The sequence below is a fragment of the Phyllostomus discolor genome, chromosome 4 (assembly GCF_004126475.2).
Source record: "Phyllostomus discolor isolate MPI-MPIP mPhyDis1 chromosome 4, mPhyDis1.pri.v3, whole genome shotgun sequence".
NCBI classification, from domain to species: Eukaryota; Metazoa; Chordata; class Mammalia; order Chiroptera; family Phyllostomidae; genus Phyllostomus; species Phyllostomus discolor.
Genome location: NC_040906.2, coordinates 22,096,772 through 22,112,779, shown reverse-complemented (window position 1 = coordinate 22,112,779; position 16,008 = coordinate 22,096,772).

The following is a 16,008-nucleotide window of genomic DNA, read 5'->3' as shown; positions in this document are numbered from 1 at the left end:
GGGGAAAGGAGAGCGGAGAAGAGGATGGAAGAAGAAAACATGTTCTGAGAGTGTTCAGTGCCTTCGGTGGGAATCTCTGTTAATGGGGTGCCCCCCCCCACCCTTTTCTAGCCACAGTTGCCCACAAGCACAGTTAGAATTCTCTAGAAAGGGAAGACATTACTGTCACCCGTCTATTTTTCAGTCCATTGTAGAATACCTCTGGGTCAAGCGGGTGAGAAAAACACAGAAATTTCTAATTGCCATATTTCTCAAAGAGCCATTTCAGGAGCCAGGAGGTGTTAAGCCACCTAAGTTATGGGCACCGTGGTACCTCTGTGCAGTTGCAAAGTGATGAATGAGACACATAAAAAGGTAGATTGGTAGACACTAATAGATCACTTTTAAAAAGTCAAAGCAACAACGAAGCCATGAATACATTTTTATTTTATTATTTTCCTTAACATATATAAATATCAAGTGATATTGCTATATAGAGAAAGTTATTTACAATTAAGTGTGGGTTGATTTACTCAAACACGTGATGGAGAAAAGAAGTGCAGGAGACAGCTAGTCATTTGAAATGTTTTTATGGTCAAACACAAGCTTTAAAATTTGAGATGGAGTTGCCGGCTTTGGAAGGTCGTATTCCTTGATGGTTAATTTTACTGCAGAAACTTGATGGTGTCAGCTTCCAATTTTTGCTTAGGGATTTAGGGAACTAGAAAGAACATTGCTCCTTCCCTTACAACAAAGATAACATCAGACCAACTGCAAGTGCATGAGTCTATTCGAACCCAACACACAGCCGAGGAAACAGCACTCAACCAACCCTGACTCTGGGGAGAGACAGGAGCCCCGGGGAGGGACTGAGCAGGATGGGAACATTTGTTCTCTGGGGGCCCAGCCAGCCAAACACGGCAAAAATAATTCAGCTAAAACTGTTGATGAGTTGCTGGCGGCTGAATGCAGGCTAGCAGGAAAATGTGAGGCTCCTAGGTATGGGGGTGAGTCCATCACTGTCTCAGGCCTTGTTTTCTAACACTCCACCGAACAGCAAGTGCTGGGGAAGGATAGGGAACACTGCTTGGAATCTTCACCTTAATCTCCTTTATGGAACACAAGCCTTAATCTAAGGGGTAGGGAGAATTAAAAAAAATAAAAAACAAATAAACAACAATAATACAACAATAGCCTTTATGGAACTGGTTAAAACCCATTGCAGCTAGGGGAAGGAAACAGAAATAAACAAACAAACATCCTTCTACCTGCCAGGGCAGTTTCTCAACTTTGTCATCGCAGAAAATTAAGGTCGATTCATCTCTGTTGTGGGGCTGCCCTCTCTGCTGAAACAGTGAACAGCAGCTCTGGCCTCTGCTCACCGGATGCCAGTAGCATTGCCCAATTGTGATAGCCACAAATGTCTCCAGATATTGCCAGATGTCCTCTGAGGGACAAAATTGTGCAGTTGAACTACGGCCACAGAGGAGAGGCAGGGACGTGGGTGTGCAGGTGGAGAGCCACAGCCGTGAGGCCCCGGCACACAGAGCCTGCCTAAGACTGAGGCAAAATCAGAACATTAGTGAACCACACGCCCACTCTCCATCACCAGGCTAATAAGTCTGGAGGACAAGTAATAATTGAATATTGCTGGAAAGCTGCAAAAGACATATGTTCTCCGAGGCACAGAGCAGGCAAAGAACAAACACTGAGGGTAAAGCATATTATGAGAAAAGTCCTCCAGCAAAGGAGCCCCGTCCCAAACACCAGGGAGGTGCCAGTGGAGAAATACGGAGCTCGCACACCCAGGATAAGCTCAGCATTTAGCTCTTGCTAACCTGATCTCCAGTGTAATTCTTGAGATGGATATGCATTTCATTTAACTTTCAAGCGTCTCTGCTGGGTCCTAAACCTTTTTTTTAAAACAAGAAATAGTCATTAACATCATCAATACAAATGAACCACTTATGTATTCATAGGAAAGTTTTTGGCTTTTGTTTAGTTTTCTTAGACCAAATTCCATTGTTTTCTATCCTAGGTTCTCCAGTTATCTTTGATGAGTATTTATTTCTTAGGATATTGAATTTGTCAATCTCCATTCTTTTGTCTTCTCCACATATTCTCTAACCTGCAAGCATTATGTTTCAAGTTGTCTGTAGAGGATATCTGTATGCTTTTTAACCAACACAAGTTAATTCATAATAAATTCCCAAAGCTGGTGACTTATACATCTTATATATTTTAAACACACTCCTGTGTTTTGGAGAACCCTCTATTACCTTCCTCACTGCCTAAGCCCGGCAAGTGCTGGTTATTTCATTAGTTTCACTTTTTATCGAACACACTGTTGTATTTGGGTCCCTCTTTCTTACTCCATTTCTCAAATATCTCCCATTAAAGTCCTGATAACTTGGGGTTTTAATCCGGGACAATTTCAATATCTTTCTTCTCTCTAGCCTTTCTTCCAACATTTTAAAAAAATTTTTCTTCCTTTATGAAACGAGAAATGTAAGTGAGTAGCAAGCACATTGGAGAATGGAAAAAACAGACTCAGCTTCCCATGTTCCATTATCTGGGTGCAAGTCTAGAGAAAATTGCTTGGATTGATTTACTTATCCCTTAAATACAAAGATTGCATGCAAACACGGAACACTTCTACCTACAATAAGTTTCCATTGAAAAATACGCACTTTCCTGACCACATCACTATCTTGGGATTGTTCAGAAGCTCAAGAGAAGCACAAAATCACGGTCAAGTGACCAGCGTGGATGTTTGTAGTTGCTCATTTGCTCCACCCCAGTCTCTGCTGCTCCTCTTCCCTCTCCTCACAGCCTTGACCAGCTGCCCCTCTTAGTTCAAGGGCATATTCTCCACCTCACGTTCCGAGATCCTCCACAGCCTTACTGTGGCCTTTGCCTTTAGCTGTCCCTTGCCCTGTTACCTCATTCACTGGGTGACCCTCAGCACACTCCATCAGAAAACTCAGTTTTAGGTTCTGTCAAAGCAAAAAATTCACCAAAGTTAAACGAGCAAAAAAAAAAAAACCACTTTCATTCAAGATTACTGCAAAAGGAGGAGACCAGAACTCAATTTGCACTTAGTTCTGCTGAAATAAAAGACAGAAAGAGCTCAGACAAGGGAGAGATCATAGGTCATTTGTGTTTGCTAACTGGCTTTATCCAAATGAGGAGGAAAAAAACTTCCTCCTATCTTCACGGCAGCAGGTAGTTTCACAGCTTAGAACAAGACACTTCATCAAAGGCAGCCTCCTACAGCCCTCAGAGACTGGGAGATGGAGCTGCTGTCTTCTTTGTTCATTACGTTTCAAAGACACCATGTTCAGGTCTTTGAGAAAGGCAGTCCTGGTTTGTAAAACTGGCAAGAAGTTTTTGTTGTTGCTGTTGTTTTGTTTTGTAGGGTTTATATCTCCAAGAGGCAAAGAGAGAATTGCAAGTATAAGTTTTCTAAAGTAAATGTTCTCAGGAAAGGGAGGTCAGGGTTTAGCGGCAAGGGGGAGCCTCTCTAAAGTTTGGTCAAGCTGAGGGGGATTTTAAGGCAGTCTCGGTCAGTTCATTTTATTCCTGCCAGCACCCATGAAGAAAAAGGCACCCAATGTGCTCACTTGACATGGCCTTAGCTTTAATTGTGATGTTCTTCCAATTCAACGGTCAGGAGCTCCTTCTTGTCCTGAACCACAGCCCCTTGGGTGCCTCCTGTATCACTTCCTGGGCTGGGCGGGGTACCAGGGAGATACTCACTGCATTATAATTCACTGTGTTATAATCCACCCCACCCTGGTCAACGGAAAACAATACTCATTGCACTTAGAAAAAACTTCAAGTCTTGTTCATCATTGTCCTAAACAGAATATTCTCTACTTTCCCCTTTTCTCAATTTCTGAACACCCCTGGAATTTTGTCTCCTAATAAAACTTGACTTTGGTTGTCCTTACTACATGGTACTAGTGTTACACCTGGAAACGAGGCTGAAATGGAACATAGTGGTATGCAGGGCTCACAGATGTACAAGGGGAGAGCCACTCTGGCTCAGCAGTGAAATAATGAAGAGAGTGACCTTAGTGCCAGGGTTTAAATAAGGTATTGGTTATTGTCTGTCCATTCATTAAAACAGACCCTCCCACTGACCCCATCACCCAGTTCTCTGGAGCACCTGTCTGCCTGCCATACATCCGGGCACCTGGGCACCTGGGAGCCATCTGCACAACCACCCACATCCGAGCAGCGTCGTTCTCTGAAAAGCGCGGCCATGCGTAAGTGACTCTGCAGTGCACTGACTGAGCTTGGCCTCCGGCTTCCACTGGCAAGTGGCCCTGTGTCCAAGGACAAAGCCGTGAAAGCGAAGTTCTATCCCTAGGTCTCGTTCCGAAGAGTGAAACCTCAATACTTCCTGCTCCCTGACCACATGCAGCAGTCTCCTGACCTCATGTCTCTCCACACCACACCTGTTTGACCGGGAGTACTGGGTCTCTGGCTGTCCTGCTCTGCTGAACATCCTCCCCACAGAAAATGCCAACAGTCAATTTTGCTCAGGAATCGTCACTCCTATAAAACCTCCTTTGACTTCTCATGAGGCTGAGTCAGTCTTCACTCCCACATTCTCACAGCACTTAGTGCACGAAGGTCTCCCGGCACTCATTTACCCCACTGCTCCGATAAGTTTCCCGTCTCTTCTACTAGATTGTGGGTTCTTTCAAAGCTGGAGGCATGCCTTACCCATCTCTCACTGTCCCCTCCTGAGTGTCTAGAACAGTGCATGTGTCAAGGAAGGCTCTCACTGAACGAAGCTGCTGCCCCGTGAGCACAAGTGCTGGCCATGGCACGTTACAGCTTTTCAGTTATCATCTCATTTCTTCCAGACACTACCCGTGCAGGGCTCCCACTTATGATGGGGGAAGAGGCTCAGGAATGCTAAGTATCTGCTCAGAGTCAAGTAGTAAGCGATGGATTCAGCCTTAACATGCATGAGCATCATAATTATACTGCACAATAAATAAAGGATGAGTTTATACCAAAATACATAAACAAAACAAATCATGTTTTCTTCATTTAATGCCACTGGACATCTGAATAAATGAAAAAAACCAGCACATTCACTGTTACTAAATTTTGAATTTTTATGTTATATATTCTTTTTTTATATATTTTCTTTATATGTTTTATTTCATCCACCCTTGCCAATTATAATTGCCTTGGCTCACTAAGACACTGAGTTATGAGATTTAAAGAAAAAAATGTTAGTTATGATGTTCAGCCTGATTCATTAATTTTCTTCACATCAATGTTGTTTAAAAATAACTACCTGCATTGACTCATTCTGCCAGGCCCAATTTTACAACATTAACAGCGAGTTACATTTGTTCTGAAGACGTCCCTGGACGTAGGTGTGCGTGTGTGTCTGTGTCTGCATGTGAATACATTCAAACACAGCTCGATCACACATCTTGTTCATTTGCGACTTCACTCAGGAACCTAACTCAGCCTGAGAGGATGCCACCAGTCTTGCAGAGGAAGGCTACATCCATGCAAATGACGTAACTGCTACACTTGCAAGCATGCTCATTATTTTATTTTAGCAAGCTTTCTTGGATATATGTTTTGATACGTAAGTTATAATAGAAAATATGAATTTAAGCACTCCATTTATAGTCGCACAATTACCCACCTTAGACTTCCTCCTTCTAAGTTTCTGTTTATGCAGTGGAATCAGGCTTTTCACACCATGCCTACAAAGCTTCCAAATGAATAACTGAATTTCCAAACTGAAGCAAAGAAGAGAAACATAAATTTTTCATGTTACTACCACTTGAATATGTGTAAGGTATCATCCTGGAAAGAAAAAATATGGTACCAAATAGAATGCATTCATTTTCCATGCTGCTATAACACACCATAGCAAATTTAAAACAATGCAAGTTGATTGTCGCACAGTTTGGTCGGTGAGAAGAATGGACGGGCTCATCTGGTTCTTCTCCTCCAGGTCTCACCAGGTCAAAATAAAGTGGTGGTCAGCCCAACACTTATCCGGAGGCTCTAGGGAAGAATGCACTTCGGAGCTCACTTCGGTTGTTTGCCAAATTCAGCCCCTTGAGATTGCTGGATTGAGATCCACATTTTCTGGCTGGCTGTCTTTGCTCCTGGAAACTGCCTCACGTGGTGAATCTCTCCGACTTTCCCTTCGGCCACATGTGGTCTGCCTCCACCCAGAGAACTTCACCTTCTCTTAAGGCTCATACAAAGAGTCCGGACCACATGGATAATCCCCCCATTTAAAAGTCTGCAGCTTTAAAAACATCTGCAAAGTCTTTTTTGCCATGTAATATAACAGATTCAGTTTCCAGGAGTTAGGGCATGGGCATCTCTCAGTTGGAAGGGGGCATTATTCTGCCAACCACTTTGAACAAATGAATAAATAAAGGGGGGGGGGAGAAAACCTGTACAATGATTTACTGACTACAGAAGCCCAACTGTACAATGGAATGATTAAATTTAAATACTAGCAAAATGAATGAGAAAGAATGGGACATATTGTCTTTGGTGATTGTATTTTCTAATAAAAGAGTTGAAGAATTCTAAAGGGATAAAAGCAGGGGGAAAAAAAGGAATAGCTACAAATGAACTGAAACACCAGGTCTACTTTAGACTCTCAGCACTGAATTCTGGGGGACAGCAGACTCGCTTGTTTCGAATTTGATGAGAAAGCATTGCAGTTCAACAAGTCTGTACTGCTCAAATTGTCCTTCATGTGCAAGGGCAAGAGCAAAACATTCATAGTGTCCATATGCATATGATTCACATTTAAAAAATGCTTAATGATATAGGCCATATGAACTTCAAGGAAGTGAAATTATTAAAACTTCAAACACAGAAGGTGTGCCCTAAGGTGATCACCAACATTAAATGCAGTGAAACACAAAATGAATTCCATTAAAGAGACTGGAGGACTTCTGGTCCAGATGGGGGTATAGGCAGGCATACTTCGCCGCCTCACACAACTACAGCAAAAGTTACAACTAGACTACAAGACAAAAATCACCCAGATACGTAAAAAAATGGAGCTGTATGGAAGTCTGACAACCAAGAATTTAAAGAAGATACATTCATCCAGGTGGGTAGGAGGGGCAGAGGAGTACAGAGAGACATGGGCAGGTGTGGGGATGCAGAATGGGCAGTCCCCCATCCATGTGTGGTGGATAAAAATTGGGAGGGATACCTCAGGAACAAGGGATCCCAGCCCTAGACCAGACCAGCGCCAGGAGGGTAAGTTTCCATAATTTCTCACTGTAAAAACCAGTAGGGGTTGGGGTGGGGTGGAAGAAACCAGCATTCTCAGGAGACTCCTTTTAAAGGACCTACAACAGACTTAGGACTTATGCAGACCCACCCTCTCTGGGATTTAGCACCAGGGCAGCAGCTGGAAGGGCACCAGTGGCATATGGGGAGAAATTGGAGAGACTGACAACACAGCAAGTGCCAGGAGACAGCTTCCTCCCAGGCAAAACTCCAGAGGCCAGGCAGCATTGTCCCCTTTGCGAGCCCTCCCCCACACAGAGCCACAGAGCTGCGACACAGGTTGCCCTGCCCTGGTGATTACCCAAGGCTCCACCCCATGCAACTTACAGGTGTCTTTTCTACAATAGACCATGCTACTAAGAGAGGAAGTCAAAGCAGCTTTACCTACCATATTTGGCTGCGTACATGTGTACTTTTTTGCCCAAGTTTTTGAGGGAAAAATAAGGATGTGATTATACATGGGCAATACTAATTCCGGATCTATATAAATGTTTTTAATTCTTTTATGTATGCTTATGCATTAAGCATGTAACTCTAGAAAGCAATAAAATATCTGCATGCAAAACAATACCCTGAGATACAATAATTGGTTTTGTTTCTAAATATAAATAAATAAATAATTGAATGAACGAATTAAAACAAAGGATTTTTCCCTGAAAGTTTGGGTCAAAAACATGGACATGCATTAGACATGGTTACAATTCAAGGGCAGATAAAATGGTTTCCAGACACGGTAAAACCAAAGGAGTTCACCAAGCCGTTATTATATGAAATGTTAAAGGGAATTTTATAAGAAGAAGATCAAAACTATGAACATTAAAATGGCAATAAATTCACACCTATCAACAAATGAATCTAAAAAACAAACCAAAAGACAAGCAAAACAGGAACAGAATCATAGATCTGGAGCTCATTTGGAGGATTATCAGCTGGAAGGGGGAAGAAGGAGCACAGGGGGAAAAGGTACAGGAATTCAGAAGTACAAGTTGGTAGGCACACAATAGACAGGGGGATGATAAGGACAGTACAGGAAATGGAGACGCCAAGGAACTTACATGCACGACCCATGGGCATGAACTAAGGGGGGAGGGGTTGCTTGAGGGACTGGGGATACTGGGAAGAGGAGTGCAAAGGGGGACAATTGGGACAGCTGTAATAGTATAATCGATCAAATATGTGTAAAATAAATGAATAAGAAAACAGAAAAAACAATATGACACTCCACCCTAAGAAATAAAATCAGAAGAACAAAAATGGAGATCAAATAAACTAATTTAAAATGAAGATGCACAAATACATTAAAACATTCTTTATTTAGCCCTGGCTGGCGTAGCTCAGTGAATTGAACATGAGCTGAGAACCAAAGTGTCACAGGTTCGATTCCCAGTCAGGGCACATGCCTGGGTTGTAGGCCATGACCCCCAGCAACCGCACATTGATGTTTCTCTCTCTCTCTCTTTCTCCCTCCCTTCCCTCTCTAAAAATAAATAAATAAAAATAAAATCTTAAAAAAAACCTCTTAAAAATTCTTTATTTAATAGTATGAAATCAGGCTTGTTTTCAAGGCATTTATGATTCATAAAGACTTATATACATAAATGTTGGCAACTTTTCCTATTCATACAATAGAGAATAATCAAGGGCAATCAAATGAAAATATTTTGGAAGTCAGGGAACAGAAAAGAAAGTATATTGTTTTTACTTTCCTATGAATTGTAGATACAATATGTGACTTAAAAATACAAAAAGATAAACATTAGGTCAAATGGCGCAAATATCCATCAATAACCTTTTTTCTTATAACTATATGGATGTTAGAGCAAGCCTGCAGAGTGTCTCTTAGTGACAAATTCAGTTAGCTCTTTAATGAAAATGTAGCGGATGGGAGTCCTGAGCAATGCTTGACACTGAGTCTCACTATCAGTTTTCATTCTCGTTCATTCTTCTAGTCCCCTGTATGTATCCTTCCCACCTCTCCTCACAGGGTACCCAGTGCTGAAATAGGAAACAGAAATACAATATGAAAAAGAAGAGGAGAAAAAAAAACAGAGCAAGAGAAAAAGGGAAAACAAAAAGGGAAAGGAAAGAATTTTAGAAACTCTAATTTGTATTCACGTAAAAATGCAGTAAAAGCTCTCGAACCATATTAATTGATAATTTATAGGCTTAGTACTGGTTCCCTTTGGCTGGGATATTAAACATGAAAAGAATTCCCCTTCTGCATGTGTGCGGGTCAAGTACTAAAGAGTCTGATCACTGAACAGGGCTGTCACCTCACAGATCTTTTCATACATGCGTGTTCCTCAAGTTCCTAGGGAATAAAATATGAGACATACCTTTCATGTAGGTTTCATGATCCTTTAGATATGGATTCCCGCTATGAAATGTACCCGGCAACTGGTAGGACCGGGGCTTGAGGAATTCCCCTGGTATCTCCAAAACTGATCACAGCATCTGCCACAGGAACTCCAGGAAATAAATCTGCATCACCAAGATGATGAGAATGTAAGTAATGCATTACGTCTTCCAAAACTATTCTGTGAAATTGGTTCTAGGCTGCCAATTTTCAAAAAGAGAAGAAAACAAACTTAAAACAACCAAAATAATGAAATGTCCTCGAGTTCTGAGTTTCATGTTATTAGCTGACCCATGGCAACCAGGGAACCATTGTAATTATTTCCGAAATAGAATTAGAATCCCAGAGCAAATAAGCAAATGATAAGACTTTTTTACCTAAGCACAGTGCAAATAAAAAGTTACCTTTGTTGTCATTAAAATGAACTATAGCAACCAAATTTTGTTAGGAGAGAATGCCCTCTCATTCTCCGGAGATTAATTTTACGAGTTCATAGGAAATTTCATGGGCTTAATTGTCCATGAAATAACTGAAAAGGGGAATTGATGACAAATAATTGACACGGTTGCAGCCTAAAGACATTATATTATTACTCAAGAATTTATAGAAATATCCTTTGTAGAATGGTCATCCCTGCAACTTTTGGGAGAGTTACTGGCCAACAGCTCCCAGCTGGGTCTCTTTAGGGGCTAAAGGACCAATGAGCAAACACTGAAGCGTTCCTTTTTCATATTGTTCTTGTTTTAGTAACAATATATGGAAGAAGAATAAGAAGAAAGTAGAAAGTCAATCAGATGGAAATGCTTTGCTGGCACAGTAAAATTTGTACAATGGAAAGGCAATTTAACTTGGCAACATAGTTATACTAAAAGTATTACCTTAAAGTAATAGAATAGAATTAAATAGCTACACATTCCACAGCAACACGGATTTTTCTGTTAGCTTCTAGAGTTTTATTCAGTTTGAGGCTTGTTTTTGATTTGCCAGTTTTCCCCCCAAAGTTTTCAGAACATGTCCAAATATTTTTATATTTACTCATTTAAGAAATCAGTATTTTGCGTTATCAAGTGCCATACACTCTGCTGAGTTTAGGAAATTTAACATTAACAATAACAAACACAGACTCTGTTGCAATAACAAAGCTCCCTGGCTAGGAGAGAAGACAGACGTTCAAGTTATTTTTTTATATATATATGAAAGAGAGAAGATACAGGAAAACGGTTGTGCTGAGCTTCACATTCTAACTTTGCAACCTCCTAGCTCTGGAACCATCACAAGTGACTTTACCCGTGTGAATGCTCCTTCCCTAAATTAAAAGGGGTGATATAAGATTTATTTTGTATCGGGGGTTCATAATGGTTTAATTAACGACTTAAGTGCAATGTTCAATTCAACTCTTGGCACAATTATCGTAACTAATAGCAATAAAGGAACATGGCACTCGTAGCAGTTCAAACTGCAGCTCTGCTCGGCTGGGGGAAATCTGCAGCAAGGACACTGAAGCCCTTTTGGAAGAGTCTAGGGAGGTTTCTCAAAGTGACTTTCAGGTAGGGACCTCAGCAATGAGTATAAGTCAAATAACAACAATAATAAAATGAACAACACACACACACACACACACACACACACACACACACTGTCTAAGAAGGAATATATTGTACAAAGCCTGATGGAGAAATAGCAGACAGAACCAGGGCTGGGGTCTGAGGTGTGTGTTAGCCACCTTTAGCATGCTTGGTGGCACTCACCTCTCTGCGTGTAACCTCTGATGGACTCATAGCTCCTTACACTCCTCTCACCCACTTGCATGTTCTAAAGTTGACTATTTGACTGTTAGTGGCCTCTTCTCAGGTGTTTTTTCTAGCCTCACTTCAAATATCCTTGATTGCATACTTGCTTCCTTATAATTACAAGATGTTCTAATCTTATTTAGTCTTTTTTTTCCATCCTGACCGAAGACATGGAATTAATCCCAATTTCTTTTAGAATACTAGAGACCAAAACCTAGGTAATGTGGTGCACAGGACATTGGTTCGCAGAACCGGAGACAGGCTCCGTGTCTCCGGGGACTGTTCAGAGCATCAAGAGAGGAAGCAACGGCTTCTCTATGGTAAGCAGCAAGTTGAGTTTACACTAATTTTTCATTTGTCTCTTCTTTCTTTAAGTTATTTTTGTGATCTCTTAAATCCAAATGTTCACTTTTTTTAGCCAACCCTTCATTCTTTCTCTGACTTTTTTTTTCTTCCTTCCACAATACGCAACAAAGCGCTCCTATGGGTACCGTGGCTGATGGTGGGTGGACGAAGCCAAGGTTATGGTCGTTAGGTAATTTGGGAGAAATGACACATCCTCAGACCTTTGGAACACCAGGAACTTATGTAACCTGTGTGATCTTAGAGGCGACAGGCCTACGCACAGGATGCCATCACTAATTTACCAATCTTCGGAATGACGGAGCTGCTGTCTGATGTACTTGCAATTGACTTGCTGGTATATTTTTTAGCCCGTAGAAAAATTATCAGAGAATTTCGCAAGTGTTGTTTTCACCTGAGACTTCTTCAGGCTTTCAGATAGCTCTAGGCCATGTTAGTCAATATAAAACATAGAATGAAGTTTCCCATACGTGACAACTACAGGCTATTTAAGGACTTCCGTGTCTTGCAGGTTTTACTCACCCAGGAAATGAACTGCCAGAATGTGTGATGAGACTAGAAGTTACATTCTGGAGCTCAGTATGTGTGTGAGTGTCTTTCTGACACTGTAGAAACCATATTCTCTTTTAGTGTAGGCAGCAAATATGCAAACTGATATATATCTCCGCCCCTCGATCTGTGGTCTGAGAGCAGAGCAAGGGTGACAGGCCAGGTACAGAAGGTCACCCAAGGCGATCTAGCAGTGGACAACTGTAGGGTGGGGCCTTGCCCCCAGAGTGGCCTTTCTTCCCCTAGCATATCGCTAGTGGTGCAGTTTAGACCCCTGACCTTTGTATCACTGGTCATGAGGTTTGGACTCTCCCCTGACCTTTTCTCCCCTAGTATGTTGCTAGTCATGTGGTAGACCCCCTGAGTGGAGGAACAAGGGGGACAGAAGACAGCCCCATATGACTCCCGGACAAATCCTTACATGACTACTCCTTTAAGCCCTCAAGACAACGGGGTTCGAAGCATTGGGTCTGTTCACCACAGAGATAGAGTTTTGGTCAAATTACAGATAACACCTAGGCCTTAGTTGTGTTTCAGCTCCAGGCCTGGAACAGCAGCAAGCCAGGTGGGGCGATGCCACGGCTCACCGACTGACAGGAGGACTAACGACCCTCTGCTCTGGCGTCGGCCAATCAGTGGGAACCACAACCCTGAAAGGACACACTTGGAAAGCTGATGAATATATTCTGTTGAGACCCTGTCCTGGGACCTCTCCTAAAATCCCTGCCCTTAAAAGCTCTTAGGCTGGAGGACCCAGAGTGCCTCTCTGAAGCACACCAGCGCCATTCCCCAGCCCCCTCTTTCCCCAGCATGCACTCCTTCTCTCTGAAGAATACCCACCCCAGGTGCGTATATTCTTGCTTTCTTTCTCCTAAGCTTCCAGGGCCCTTCTTTTGCCTCTGTAACTTACTTCCTGAGCCCATGCACTTCTCCCAAGAGTGCTCGTGTCTTCCAAGGCTCATTTCTTTCTACCTCTGTGACTTTCCAAATAAACTTTTCCTGTATTTGAGCCTTGGCTCTGAATTCTTTCTTAGCCGGAACTCAAGTACTGAGATGGCTGAGCCGAAGTCCAATCACCATTAACATTCTAGTGCTGTTTCACTGCCAATAAATTGGACTAAACAGAGAGTAAATAGAAGAAACTCAGAAACTCTCTTTTATGGGAAACAGAACCAATCTAACCATACAGGTAATGCGAGTAACCAATTTGTATCTTAAGTGTATAAAAAATGTCTGAGCTGTTGGCTAAGATTAGTCAAGTTGAAGTTTACATAATGGCTGTCATAGCTATAGTCATACAGACATCACCTAACGCTTGATGAGCACCTCCTAGGTGTCAGTCACAGTGAGCAAGTTATGAAGAATCAGTTCTTACCCTCAGCCCAAAATCTTAAGAGCCCCAAATAGCTTTTTCACTTATATTTCAAATAAATAGTATATTCTTCATAATTTTAAATTAACTTTCATGCATTTTAAATTCAAAATTATATCTCTTATAATTCAAACTTGTCTTACATTAAGTCAAATCACCAAGCTACCAAAAATTTATGCAAAATATATTTAATAATACAACTTTAGAAACCCTACCATTGACATAAGACTGGACACTTGTGGTGTCCAGTACATCTTAACATTGTACTGATGTCCCACCAATGCAGGAAGATGAAGAAGAAAAGAAATAAGCAATTTACATATTGGGAAGAGAGAGAGATTCTTTCTTTCATTTTCTTTTTCTTTTTTTTTTTTATTAACAGACAGATGCTGAGTGCCATATCAGTATCGGTATAAGAATAAAGACAGTTCTTCTACACTGGTTAAAAGCGGTAAGTATATAAAGCAGAAATGGTAATGATGGTGATTAACGATGACTAATCCTTTCTTTTTTTTTTAAGATTTTATTTATTTATTTTTAGAGAGGGAAGGGAGGGAGGGGGGCAGAGAGAGAGAGAAAGAGAGAGAGAAAGAGAGAAAGAGAGAGAGAGAGAGAGAGAGAGAGAGAGAGAAACACCAATGTGGGGTTGCTGGGGGTTATGGCCTGCAACCCAGGAATGTACCTTGGCTGGGAATCGAACCTGGGACACTTTGGTTCCCAGCCCCCGCTCAATCCACTGAGCTACGCCAGCCAGGGCTTGACTAATCCTTTCTTTACAGGTACTGTATCTCTGGCACTGACTAGGTTGAGTGTTTGTCTTCATTTCTTTTACATACATAATCCTCATGGCATTCCAATGACATTTTCTCTTGCCTTTATCACTTAACGGAAGAACTGAGTTTTTGAGGTGTTTGGTGACAAATTGATTCACCGTTGGTTAGTAGCAATGCCACAATCAAATTCAATTGTCTAACATTTTAGGCCCCAACTTTGGCCATTGTGTTTGCTGTATTTCTTCCCCTGACAGCTTTGATTTTCTGTATTTTGGGCCTGGAAAACCTCCTCAATCAAAACTGCAATCGTGGAGCCCAGCTCTTAGCTCTGAACGTGAGTTGAGAGACAAGCGCGGCATTTCTGAATGTTGGGTAGAGATGCTTCACCAGAAACACACAGCTGTAGTTCTTGCTTGTCTCTTCAGCCACCTTTTCTTCCTTGGAACACAATCACATGTTGAAAGTAAAAACTGAAAACCATTAGAGATAAATTTCAAACAAGAATAAGAGGATAATTTTTTCTAAATGGATAAAGTACAGACTTTCTCCTTCAAAAATTCATTGAGCATCTATCACCCAAAATGTAGTCTGTTAATTGCCACAGGCAATGATAAAACTGCTTCAAATCTACTATTAATCTTATAGAATTTTAGTTTGCATACTTCTCCAAAAGAACTACATTAGTTAACTAGCCTTTTCCAATTAGGCTCTTGTTAAGTGATCTCATTTACATATGCGGTTTCAGCTATTCTCACTGAATTTAAATCTTGCATGCCTCAAATCCAGTCATTTTTTCTAAAATTCTTTAGCAGTATATCTAACTACTCTTGAATTTCTTCAACTAGGCTATTCACATATCTTACCTAAAATTGAACACAGCTTTTTCCTTTTCACCCATTCTCACCTCACTGTTTCCTAAATGGTTATATCTATCTTGTGATAACATTCACTGTTTATTGTACATCAAACATTTGTTCTTCATGAGAAGGAAAAAAATGGATGGCTATATTCTGAAACTTAAAATAGTGTGTGCTCAGTCAACTTTGAGGCTATTTAATTAGCAGTATTAATTATGCATTGTAAAAAACAGATTATTTAAAAAATACTACCATACCTGTGCTAATAAAATAGAAACTAAATCTTGAATATAAGGAATAAAGCTGTAGTATTCAAATGATACAATTTCTCCAGATAAATAAATGAAATTCAGGATAACCAAAATTTAAAATTGTAGCCTGATTATTATGGAGTTGAAGAAAGATTGGTTGAATCTGAAAGTCAGAAAAAAGTATATGTAAATATCAATTTAACTTAGCATTTAGATTTTTTTGAAGCACCATATATTATAAATTATCATTTTATGACTCACAAGCTACAATCATAAATACATATCAGTTTGAAGTTATTTTAAGAAAAATAATAACTTCTCACTATAGTTTTGTTATTTAAAGCTAGAAGTAATTTGTGATTACAAATAATATTATACAAATAATGTGATGATTTCTCTCTTTGCTC